Source organism: Podarcis filfolensis (genome assembly GCF_964270895.1).
Source record: "Podarcis filfolensis genome assembly, chromosome: 7".
NCBI classification, from domain to species: domain Eukaryota; kingdom Metazoa; phylum Chordata; class Lepidosauria; order Squamata; family Lacertidae; genus Podarcis; species Podarcis filfolensis.
The window spans coordinates 27,506,774-27,517,742 of NC_139603.1; the positions used below are offsets into that span (position 1 = coordinate 27,506,774).

A 10,969-nucleotide genomic window follows, 5' to 3' on the forward strand; every position below is an offset into this window, starting at 1 on the left:
TCCTAAAAGAAGAGAGGTATGCAGAGACCAGAGGAAGAAAAGTGAATACCGTATAAGGGGGCCATTGGAGCACCCCACCTTGGCTCCCATAGGTTCAGGTCCAGGGTCACAAGCAAGAGACTTCAGCCAGGAGATAGAAGCAAAACAGCGGCCGGTAGGCCTGATCTTTATTGTTGCAACAAGACTTCCTACCACAACACCAAGATGAAGCAGCCAGAAGCCCCGAACAATGGTTACATCAGTATTTTTAAAGTTTCCCCAAATTTCCCATAATACATCTCAGGATGCATCAAGACATCATAGATATGTCACAGAAAAGGTGTGGTCTCAATATAGTCTTTCACACTTACTTCCAATGACTCCCTTATACAATGAAGAGGTGTCTTCTTTGTCATCTTTTGAGCCTCCTGGGAAACTCACCAAACCTGCTGTAGCCCGGAACTGGGTGTATACACTGTGGATGACTGGATGCTGATGGAAGTGAGTAGCCTGAGAAGGATCCAGCAACCTTGGTACCTGCTCAGAAAAGTAGAGTGAAAGACTAGAGTGATGGCATCAAGTTTCAGGAACCCTCTTCATTTGTGAAGTGTATATCGTCCTTCCTTCCTCCCTCCCTCCCTCCCTCCCTCCCTTCCTTCCTTCCTTCCTTCCTTCCTTCCTTCCTTCCTTCCTTTCATACATCTTTGCCCCTCACTTTCCCTCCTTTTTTCTGCATCACTTTATTTCTTTGTAATTGTTTTCCCCCCAATAAAATATTTTTTAAAAAAATAATAATTGTGGGGTGTTCTATGAGCTTGTTTGGGGCCTAAGCGAGACCCAGGAGACTGAGAGCTGTTGAATGGAGGTGTGTCAGTGGGAGAAGGAATTTATATCAGTATATTGTTTATTAATAATTTGTCTTACTGTGTTTTTGTAGCATTGGTTGTAATTGTTTTAGTTTTCTGTACACCACTTAGAGACAGTTTTATATATTAAGCAGTATAAAAACAGCTTAAATAAATAAATCAAACAAACAAACCCCATGCATATTACCTTGAGATTCTCAGAGGGGTATGATACAAATTGTTGTTGTTGTTTAGTCGTGTCCGACTCTTCGTGACCCCATGGACCAGAGCACGCCAGGCACTCCTGTCTTCCACTGCCTCCCGCAGTTTGGTCAAACTCATGCTGGTAGCTTCAAGAACACTATCCAACCATCTCATCCTCTGTTGTCCCCTTCTCCTTGTGCCCTCAATCTTTCCCAACATCAGGTTCTTTTCCAAGGAGTCTTCTCTTCTCATGAGGTGGCCAAAGTATTGGAGCATCAAGCATCAAGTATTGAAGCATCAATTCTTCGGCAATCAGCCTTCTTTATGATCCAGCTCTCACTTCCATACATCACTACTGGGAAACCATAGTTTTAACTATATGGACCTTTGTTGGCAAGGTGATGTCTCTGCTTTTTAAGATGCTGTCTAGGTTTGTCATTGCTTTGTTCCCAAGGAGCAGGCGTCTTTTAATTTTGTGGGTGCTGTCACCATCTGCAGTGATCATGGAGCCCAAGAAAGTAAAATCTCTCACCGCCTCCATTTCTTCCCCTTCTGTTTGCCAGGAGGTGATGGGACCAGTGGCCATGATCTTCATTTTTTTGATGTTGAGCTTCAGACCATATTTTGTGCTCTCCTCTTTCACCCTCATTAAAAGGTTATTTTATTCCTCCTCACTTTCTACCATCAATGTTGTGTCATCTGCATATCTGAGGTTGTTGATATTTCTTCTGGCAATGATACCAATACCAGTAACTAAAATGTGAATTTAATATCCTTTACCAATAGCTCTTCTGTATGATACTTCATACAAGTAGCTGCATCCGTGGCCAGAACACTTGCTTGTCTCACTCTAGTTTAGAGCTCTGCCCCTAGTTTCAATGTGTGCATATGAAGGGGCGCAGAGTGAAATAAGAGAAATCAGTTTTCAAACGAGCATTTTGTGGCACCGAAATCATAGAAAGATCCCTTCCCCACCCTCCCCAAACTCCTCAACCTTAGCAAATATACACAATCTAACAGAGATACTTCTAGGCAGTCAGGGAATCTCAAAATAGCTTGAGGAGATCAATCACACTGGAGTCATAATTTAGCTGTAAAAGAAAATCACATTGCACATGCGGTACCAGGCAAGCTGCTTTGGAAAGACAACACGAGATTAGAGATGCCTGCTCCCAAGGAGAAGCTGCCAGCCGATGGATTGTCATTTTAATTTATGGCTGCAATAGCGCAGGCAGCCGGCATGGATTCTATATGATTCAATAACATTCGATTATTTCTGGGAGCTGAACAGCAAACTGCCACCAGTGGTCCCAGTGCTAAGTGCCTCTAAATATGGCAATCATTCCTTTTCTTCTTGAAAGAAATGATGATTTCAAATGTCATCTCTTTAGGCGGTACTTAACAATATCCCTGTCACTGTGCAGTCACAGTAAACCACAGTTATTAATTTGGGATTATATGGCATTTGAAAGCAGATAATATTGAAGCTCGGATATAAAACAGGCTCCCTTATGCATTCCTGGGAACCAATCTCCTATTTTTATCAATTGCTTCATGTTTAAGTTAGATCGGGGGGACGGGGGACGACTTTCTTTCTATTCCCATGCATAATTCCTCTCAGAACCGTCACACAATGATTGGAAAACCGTGTATAAAACTTATTTCCAAAATAAAGTAAGAGGAGAGCTTTGTACCTCGGCCAGGTACCTCTCTGTCTTCAGAGAGAGCTATTTAATTACCCATTTAAAAATGGTTAGTTTGTTTCAGAAGTCAGGGCAAGTTTTACTTTTCCTGCCTTGTTGGGAAAGGCAAGTCACTCTAGGCAATCGCTCAGATTAGTTCAGCTGTCCACTACCCCCCCCCCGCCCCCCCCAGAGAACAAGTGGACCCTATTTGCCCCTCAGATGGAACATCTAATGCTGCTTTCCTGAGCCTGATATTATTATTATTATTATTATTATTATTATTATTATTATTATTACTATTATTATTATTATAAATGAGGTGATGTTCAGTTGGGTATTGTACATATGTGGTGGACTGTCTGTTAATGAAATACCTGTTCTAAATTACTACATCCGGAATTGCATGTTGACGACAACCAGGAGTGAAATACTTTGCGGGAAGGCACTGTGGAATATTTGAGGGCTCCACATCCTTTATCCCTCTCATATGAGGCACCTAAGGAATAGAAAAGGGAGAACCATAGAACCATAGAGTCATCTAGCCCAACCCTCTACAAATGCAGGGATCTTTTGCCCAATGTGGGGCTCAAACCCACAACCCTAGATAAAGAGTTTCATGCTGTACCGACTGAGGTATCCCAGCAGTCTGAGTACAGTGTTGATGGGAGGGACAATGTACACTTACGTACACCTGAGTCTCGCAGTGTACCCCCATATCCCATTTACCCTGATGTGCCCCAGTTCCCCTGGCTGAGGGGCTGGGAGGGGTACACTTCCTACATTCAGAAGTTTAATAAAGGTGTGGCCTAATTTTAATTCCATAACACGTTGTCAGAGTCTTTATTCCTTTCTTACGACCCCTGGGGGCTGTTGCCGCCTGGTCATGCAATGTCAGTGTATGGATTCTCAGTGGTGGGGATATGGGGGGAGGACAGACGGACCTACTACTGAGACAAACTGGGATCTGTACCTGCTGTTACTGATGGCTTATGATGGTCTCTTGAGGAAATACAAAGGTGGTATTTGTCAATTTATTTTCTTTTTAAATATAGTGCCGTTTGCCTCAGGATACAGATTATAGGATTGTGTGTCTGCACTATATTACAGCTCCAAATGTACCTGTGAGGGCAACGTGACAAAGATACCCCTTGCTCTCTTCTAAATTCCATATTAATTAATTGGAGATGGCATCACTCTCTCAAGGACGTATCTTGACTGCAATAGGAGCACTGGAAATGAGCGAATGAGTGAGAATACGAACATATGATAGACCGCTCCACCTATGGCCCTCATCCCGTCGATGAGATTCTGTTACCCTTTTTGCCCTTGAAGGTTGCTATGGTCGTGATTCAGTTGTTTATTTTGGCTAAACCCTGGGTGCTTTTTCAGAGACTATGCTAAGAATAAAATGAGTATATCAGCTATTAATCTGAGAGAAAACACAAGGGTGAGTTGCAAAAGCTTCCATCAAGCAATATCAGAGAGAGCCAGGCTGATGAAAATATAGCAAAGATCAAGAGTTAGTATCACGAGGGATAACAGGATTTTGGCTAGACAAATATAATGCATGATCTTAATGAATTACAGAAAAGTAGCCATGTTATAGTTGGGGGTGGGAATAGAGCATCTTAAAGGCTACAGCACACTCAGTTCAGATATCTGTCTCTTGCAGAAGCCATGCCTTATGACTAACAAATTGACTAACCAATTTATTCAAGCATAAGCTCTCACAGACAAGAGCCTATTTGATCTGATGAAATGGTTTTAACAGATGCAGACTCTGGGCATTGTTTCCTCACCCACTTTTGACCAAATACCTCTCCCATTTTCTAAGAGAACATGGGAATACAGGAACACTGCAATTTGCCTAATACGCAATCAGGCCAATGGTCCATTGACTGGCACCAGCTATGCAGAATTTCAGATGGGAGTCTCCTCCAGCCCTACCTGAAGATGCTGAGGTTTGGAACTTGGACCTTCTGCATACAATGTATGTGCTCTACCCACTGAGCAACAGTCCTTTCCTTGTAGGGGTCTTAGCGGACCAGAACCTTAACACGAGTCAACCTGAGAGTGATGCAGCAGCAAAAAATGCTAATGCTGTTTTCGCCTGCAGCAACAGAAAAGTGTCTAGATCAACAGAAGACAATAACACAATGAAATTCAAAACAGTAACAATTTATTGCATGTTTATTCAAAATCCATTAAAACTTTTTAGTTTAAGTAATGCAAGAAAATCGATCAGCTTGATCCAGTGACACCAGAGAGAGAGCCATTTTCAAATAACTCAAGGGCTGTCACATGGAAGATGCAGCAAGCTTTTTTTCTCCTGCTCTGGACGGTAGGACTTGAACCAATGGCTTCAGGATTCAACGAAGGAGATGCCGACTAAACATTGTTCAACAGAAGAATGGACGCCCCTGGAAGGTGATGGACTCTCCTTCCTTGCAGGTTTTAAAGCAGAGATTAGATGACCATCTGTCATGGATCCTTCCTTCCTCCCTTCCTTCCTTCCTTCCTTCCTTCCTTCCTTCCTTCCTTCCCAATCTCAGTTCTGCCCAATCTCAGTCCATATTTCATGGCTGGTTAAATCATCTGTCCCCCTCCTGATTCTCGGCGCCTCTTCTTCTGCCAGTCTTTGGCCAATTGGGAGGTCCAAACAGAGCCAGCAATTCCTTCAGGGAGGAAAATCATAACTCTTCAATGATGAGGTCATCTGGATAGGAGAGAATGAAAAAGAGAGCCCTCTCTGCTTTTTGTAGCTGGAGTCAGTCTGGGTGCTGCCCTCCCAGGCCAGGTGGGAAAGGCCTGCCAGGTAGAGAACAGGTCCTGCAGGACCCCCAGCAGAAATACCTGGGGGGTGTCATGGGCAAACAAGGGTCAAGGGATTTCGCTGTCCCCAAGGTGTGGGGCTTACCTTCTTTCAGATTTTGCTGGAAGCAGGCCAGCTCCAGCCGAATTACTTTGTTCTGCAGAGGAAAGAAAAATCTGGGTCAGATGGCACTACGAACCCCACCCTGGATTTGTGCAAGAGAGCACAGAAGCAGCCCCATGTTACGCAGGACGGGTCTCCCTATGGCTTGGGCCCAATCCCTTGCCCCAGAGGACCTCCCTGGGCCCTGCAGCCTCCTGGGCAGAGGTAGAAGGGCAGCACCAGGAAAGGGGGCAAAAAAAGAAAGCCTCTGGCCTCATCCTGGCACCCAGGGACACACACCGCATATTTTGCATCAAATGTCGCTGGGGGGGGTGCTCCTGAGGGGATGGAAGCAACCAAAGAAATGAATACAAGAAGGCAAGATACTTACTCTGAGGGGGGAAATCTTCGTGAAATGGCCAGCAGCAGAGAAATATTGCTGGCCGCTAGTTTCCTTTCCACCTCACTTCCCCAAAAGACGTAATATCGGAGGTCCTGTGGGAGGAAAGAGTGTCTCAGTGTCAGGATCCATTCTGGGCCAAAGCGGCCCTCTGCTGCCCCCGTCACAGAGTCCCTGGCACTCCCAAACCATGGGGGTTGCCAGTTTTGGTCTTGGGCCAAATTGGGGGCTAAACGGGACAGGGGACTCCGTGTCCCAGAAATGGGACAGTTTGTTGGGTAAAGGACAGTGAGGGGGCAACCCTAAAACCACTCCTGCCATCAGGACACTTACAGTGAGCAGCTGAAGGAGGGTGCCAGCATTGGGGGCTTCCAGAAGGAGACCCCCCCAGAAGGCTCTGGAAGTGCCTCTTCAGTTCCCGCAGGAAAAGAGAGAAGAGAGGTTGAGTGCTGGGTTAAATCTTGCAAGGGTGTGCAAAGGGAAGTCAAAGCAGAGGACATGCCTCTTTGTCGTCCTCCTTTTCTGCACCCCCAAGAACAGCCTCCATTGTTCTATGCAGGATAGCACTGACCATATCGTAGCTGAAATGGGGTCTCATGAAGCTGGAGAGAGAAAGCGAAGGGGTTAGACGTTGCCTCCTCCCTTGCCCCCTTCTCCCTCCTGCCTGCTCTTGCCCACCCGAAGCTCCCCCTGGAGTTCTGCCCCCCATCCACCCCAAAGACCCCACTCACCTCAGCTGGAGGAGGGCTTCCAAGGCCAGGGCCAGGCTCAGGGGTTATCCCTGAAGCACTCCAAGTGGCAAAAGATGTGCTGGAAGAGAGCAGAGGAGGAAAGTCAGCTCCTTCTGAGGGTCTGCGGAGGATGGCTCCAACCCTAAACGCCAGGCTTGTCTTCTTAGGACAGCCCAGCCCTTCCTGGAGAGGGAGGAGACCCCTAGGAGGGTCCTCCAAGCATCAAGGTGTCCCAGAAGAGGAGCAGAACATGAGGAAGGTAGTGGAGTCGTCCTTGGAGCCAGAAAGACCCTCAGGAAGGGGGAGAAGGCCGATGTCATAGGGCAGCTGGAGAGATGCAAAATGGAGCCAGGCAGACATGTAGTAGTTGGAGGGCTAGACTAGGAGGACCTGGGAGAGCAGGGCTCGAATCCCCACTCAGCCATGAAGCTCCCTGGTGGGCATTGGGCCAGCCTAGCCTACTTTGCAGGGCTGCTGTGAAGATAACAATTGGTGGCAGGGAGAACCATGAAGGCCATCTTGAGCTCCTGGGAGGAAAGTGGGCTAGGAATGTGCTAGTAAATGTAAATGATGAGAGGGGAGAGAAAAGGGGAAGGCGGGGAAAGAGTATGGAGGAATTGAGCTCTCTGGAGAAGACTGGCCGGGTCGACTTCCAGAGAGCCAAGGCTGTGCAGGGGACCCCAGGACTCACATCCCGCCCCCAGGAGGTCAAAAGAAAGCAAAGGAATGCTACTTACAGTCTGCAGATTTTGTTCATGAAAAATTCCCACCCTCCTCTCTAAACTAGCTAACTATCTAAAATGCCCACCCGAGCCTAACTCTGACCCCACCCCCAGCCCTATGCCTAAACCTAATCCCCGCCCTAACCCTACACTTACCCCTAACTAACTACTCTAAGCACAAAATAAATATATAGAAAATATATACAAAATGTGCACAAAATAAAAATGTGAAAATAAAGAACAAAAATAAAATAAAAATGTAAAATAAAAGTGTTAAAATAAAAAGTGAAATGATAAATAAAATTAAAATAAATAAAATAAAATGAATCAAATAAAAGTAATAAATCAAATAAAAATAACAATAACAATCAAATGAACACCTCTCCTTATCGTCTCCAACCATCACCAACTCCTCTCTCTACTACTAAACTCGCCTCACTACTAGCCCACAATGGCCACCTGCAAGTTGGTGGCTTTTAAGGGAGAAGCAAGAGATGTCAGAAAGGAGGGCAGGTCCTTGTCACCGTGGCAACCCCCCACCTGGACCTGGCCCCTCCTGAGAGGTGATGCTCCACTGTCAGAACTTGGAGGCACCTGCTGTTCCGCCTGCAGCTGAGCTGTATCTTCTCTCGGCAGATTCACGCCGGCATTTCACATCCTTCTTCCTGCAGCCCCATTTCCAAAGGGAGACCATCCCCACATCCTTCAAGGCAGGCTAGGGATCTTCATAGCGCAAGATTGGACCATCTGCTTTGCATGCAGGTCTTTTGTCCTGGGAGGCATCTCCAGGTAGGGGGGCTGGGAATGTCCCCCCCCATCCGAAACCCTGGAGAGCTGCTGCCAGTCAGTGCAGGCTAGTTGAAGAAGGATATTGAGCAGCAGGAAGGTGAGCAGAGGAGGGCGACCAGGATGTTGAAGAGTCTGGAAACCAAGCCTGATGAGGAATGGTTTAAGCAGTTGGAAACCAAGTCTGATGAGGAACAGTTGAGGCAGTTGGAAACCAAGCCTGATGAGGAATGGTTGAGGCAGCTGGGTATGTTTAGCCTGGAGAAGAGGAGACTGAGAGGAGAGTCATCTTCCAATAACTGAGGGCTGCAAGAGGGAGCAAGTTTGTTTTCTGCTGCTTCAGAGGGGAGAGCAGGAGAGGAGATTTAGACTAAGCATTAGGAAGAACTTTCTGATGGTAAGACTCTCTGGGACAGTGGTGGACTCTCCTTCCTTGGAGGCTTTTAAGAAGAGGTTGGATGCCAATCTGCGAGGGATTCAGCTGCAATTTGGGGAGCGCATAGCACTGGCCTACTTTACAGGGTTGCTGTAACCACACAAGGTTGCTGAGCATCCAAAAGTGTCTGACAAATGTTGGGCCTTCCATTTCATTGTGGGGAACAGCTGCAGCGCATCAGGAAGCGTCCCTCAACTTCCATTTCTTCTCTCTCCTGCAGCCAAAGGAGCCGGGCTGGATTACCAAATAGGCAGAGTAGGCACTGGCCTATGGGCCCCACACTTTTTAGGGGTCCCATGACAATGGATCAAAATAATATTGATTTGATCTTGAAAGAAAACAACAATCAAGCTTTCTTGGTTCAATGTTATTCCAGCTTGCTCACGAGGCCTGCCCCCCGCCCAGATTTTGACTGCCAAGAGGCCTCCACAGGGTTTAATCCAGCACTCCCCCATGAACAGCCCAGTATACCTGAAGGAGCGTCTCCACCTCCATCTTTCAGCTCCACCCCCACCCACTGAGGTCCAGATCCGACAAATTATCAGCTTGTTGCTGACTCATCTGAGTCTTACTATTAAAGATTCCTTCCTGGTAAAATCCCTCCTAATCCCTCTTCAAAAAAAAATAATCTGATTAACGTTAATATAAAAGTAGTTTACTCACAGATTCATTCAGGTTCACCGACATATCCCTGAAGGCAGGCTTAGGTTACATAACAACTAGAACTATTCCATAAAGAAGTTAGTCCCAAGTGACTGCGACTAAGCAGTCACTTCTCCAAACACACAGCAACATACAAAATGGAGAACACACACTGATCAGAACATGGAGGCCATGTGCTCCTCCATGCTAGTACAACAGACCACACCCTCTTCAAGTCACATGCAGTGGAAGTCTGTCCCAACTCAGGAGGAAACAAGAAGTCTTCTGAGTGGTACAAAACACCCCCTAACATGTCCACTGTAGGAATGTTGTACCTGACTGCAGTTTTACATCCCACAAAATGTACGTTTCCCTATTTTGCCGCATCCTGGTTGCTGCCATATAGGTGTTTATTGTTGGATTAGAACTACTCTCGCGTACACCCCCATGACATCAGCATCAAAATGCTATGCTGTGTTTCATTCCTTTTATATTTAGTCACAGTTTTCACAGAAAATCAGGTAAGTTAAAAAAAAAAAAAAACAGACCTGCTGCCAATGCCCCATTTGCATTTTCTGAATTTTGCAATATTAAGCCCTCAGCTGGAAGCACCCATAGAGATTTCAGTTGCCACACAACTGGGGTGGGGATAGGGCAGGATGCAATAATATTGTGCATTTCAAATGTTTGTACATAGCACTAGCAAAGGTGCAAGATCCTGCTGGTGGGTAAATATGTATTGGAAGGTATAGGCTTGAGGGTTTCCTATAGGCATCTAGCTGGCCACCGTAAGAACAGGATTCTGTTCTAGATGGGATTCAGCAGGGCTCTTCTCAATGGCGTAGCTAGCTGCTTGGGTGCCAGGTGCGGCGCACACGTCCTTCAGCCGGGGGCATAGCAAGCCGCCCATGGGGGCAGGGTGTGCTGCGTGGAGCCTCTCCGCCGCACCCCCCCCCCCCCAGCTGTAGGGCGGCTGAGGGAGAGGCGGAGGGCAGGTGCAAGTCCCACGCTGCCATTTCAGGCAGCGCGGAGCCTGCAGGCGCCCAAGCCACCATGTCACTCCCAGGAGAGACGCATGACTTGGGCACGCTGCAGGATGCATGCAAGTGTGGCACCCAGTGCCAGCCCAGTGCCAGCTGCATTTTGTTATGTCTGTTGACTGAACTAAAACATTTCATGATCCCTTTTTAAAAAACAAACAACCTCCTATTTTTGTCATTTTGTCACCCCCCTCAGTGATGACACCCGGGGCAGCCCGTACCTTCTGCACCCCCTTCCTCCATCACTGGCTCTTCTTGTTTTCTAGGTAAATTCTTGAGGCTACAGCTCACTCAATTCAATTTCGTTCTGGCCATACACTCCGCACATTTTAAGGACATGATTCCATACACACACCGCCAAATCCTGGGAACAGTACCATCGTTTGTTAAGGATGCTGGGAAGTTTAGCTATGTGAGAGGTAAATTACAGTTCTCAGCTTTTTTGGCAGGTGGGGGGCAGTCATGTATGGTGCGATCTGTCTCACTTTGCAGAAGCCACACCTTGCATTTACTGCACCACGAAATAGAGAGGCTGCAGCAGTGGTTCAGCTGGTAGGAAACAAACACAACAGACAAGTTTTATGG

General features: G+C 46.7%; 1 long non-coding RNA gene across 1 annotated transcript; it reads right to left on the bottom strand.

Annotated features, from left to right (window-relative positions):
* Positions 1-5,264: 5,264 nt before the first annotated feature.
* Positions 5,265-5,901, bottom strand: LOC310767215. Its single transcript, XR_014550750.1, has 2 exons — positions 5,631-5,901; positions 5,265-5,429 (listed from the first exon to the last, which is right to left on the bottom strand). It is a non-coding gene; the product is annotated as an uncharacterized lncRNA (long non-coding RNA).
* Between the last annotated feature and the right edge of the window lie 5,068 nt (positions 5,902-10,969).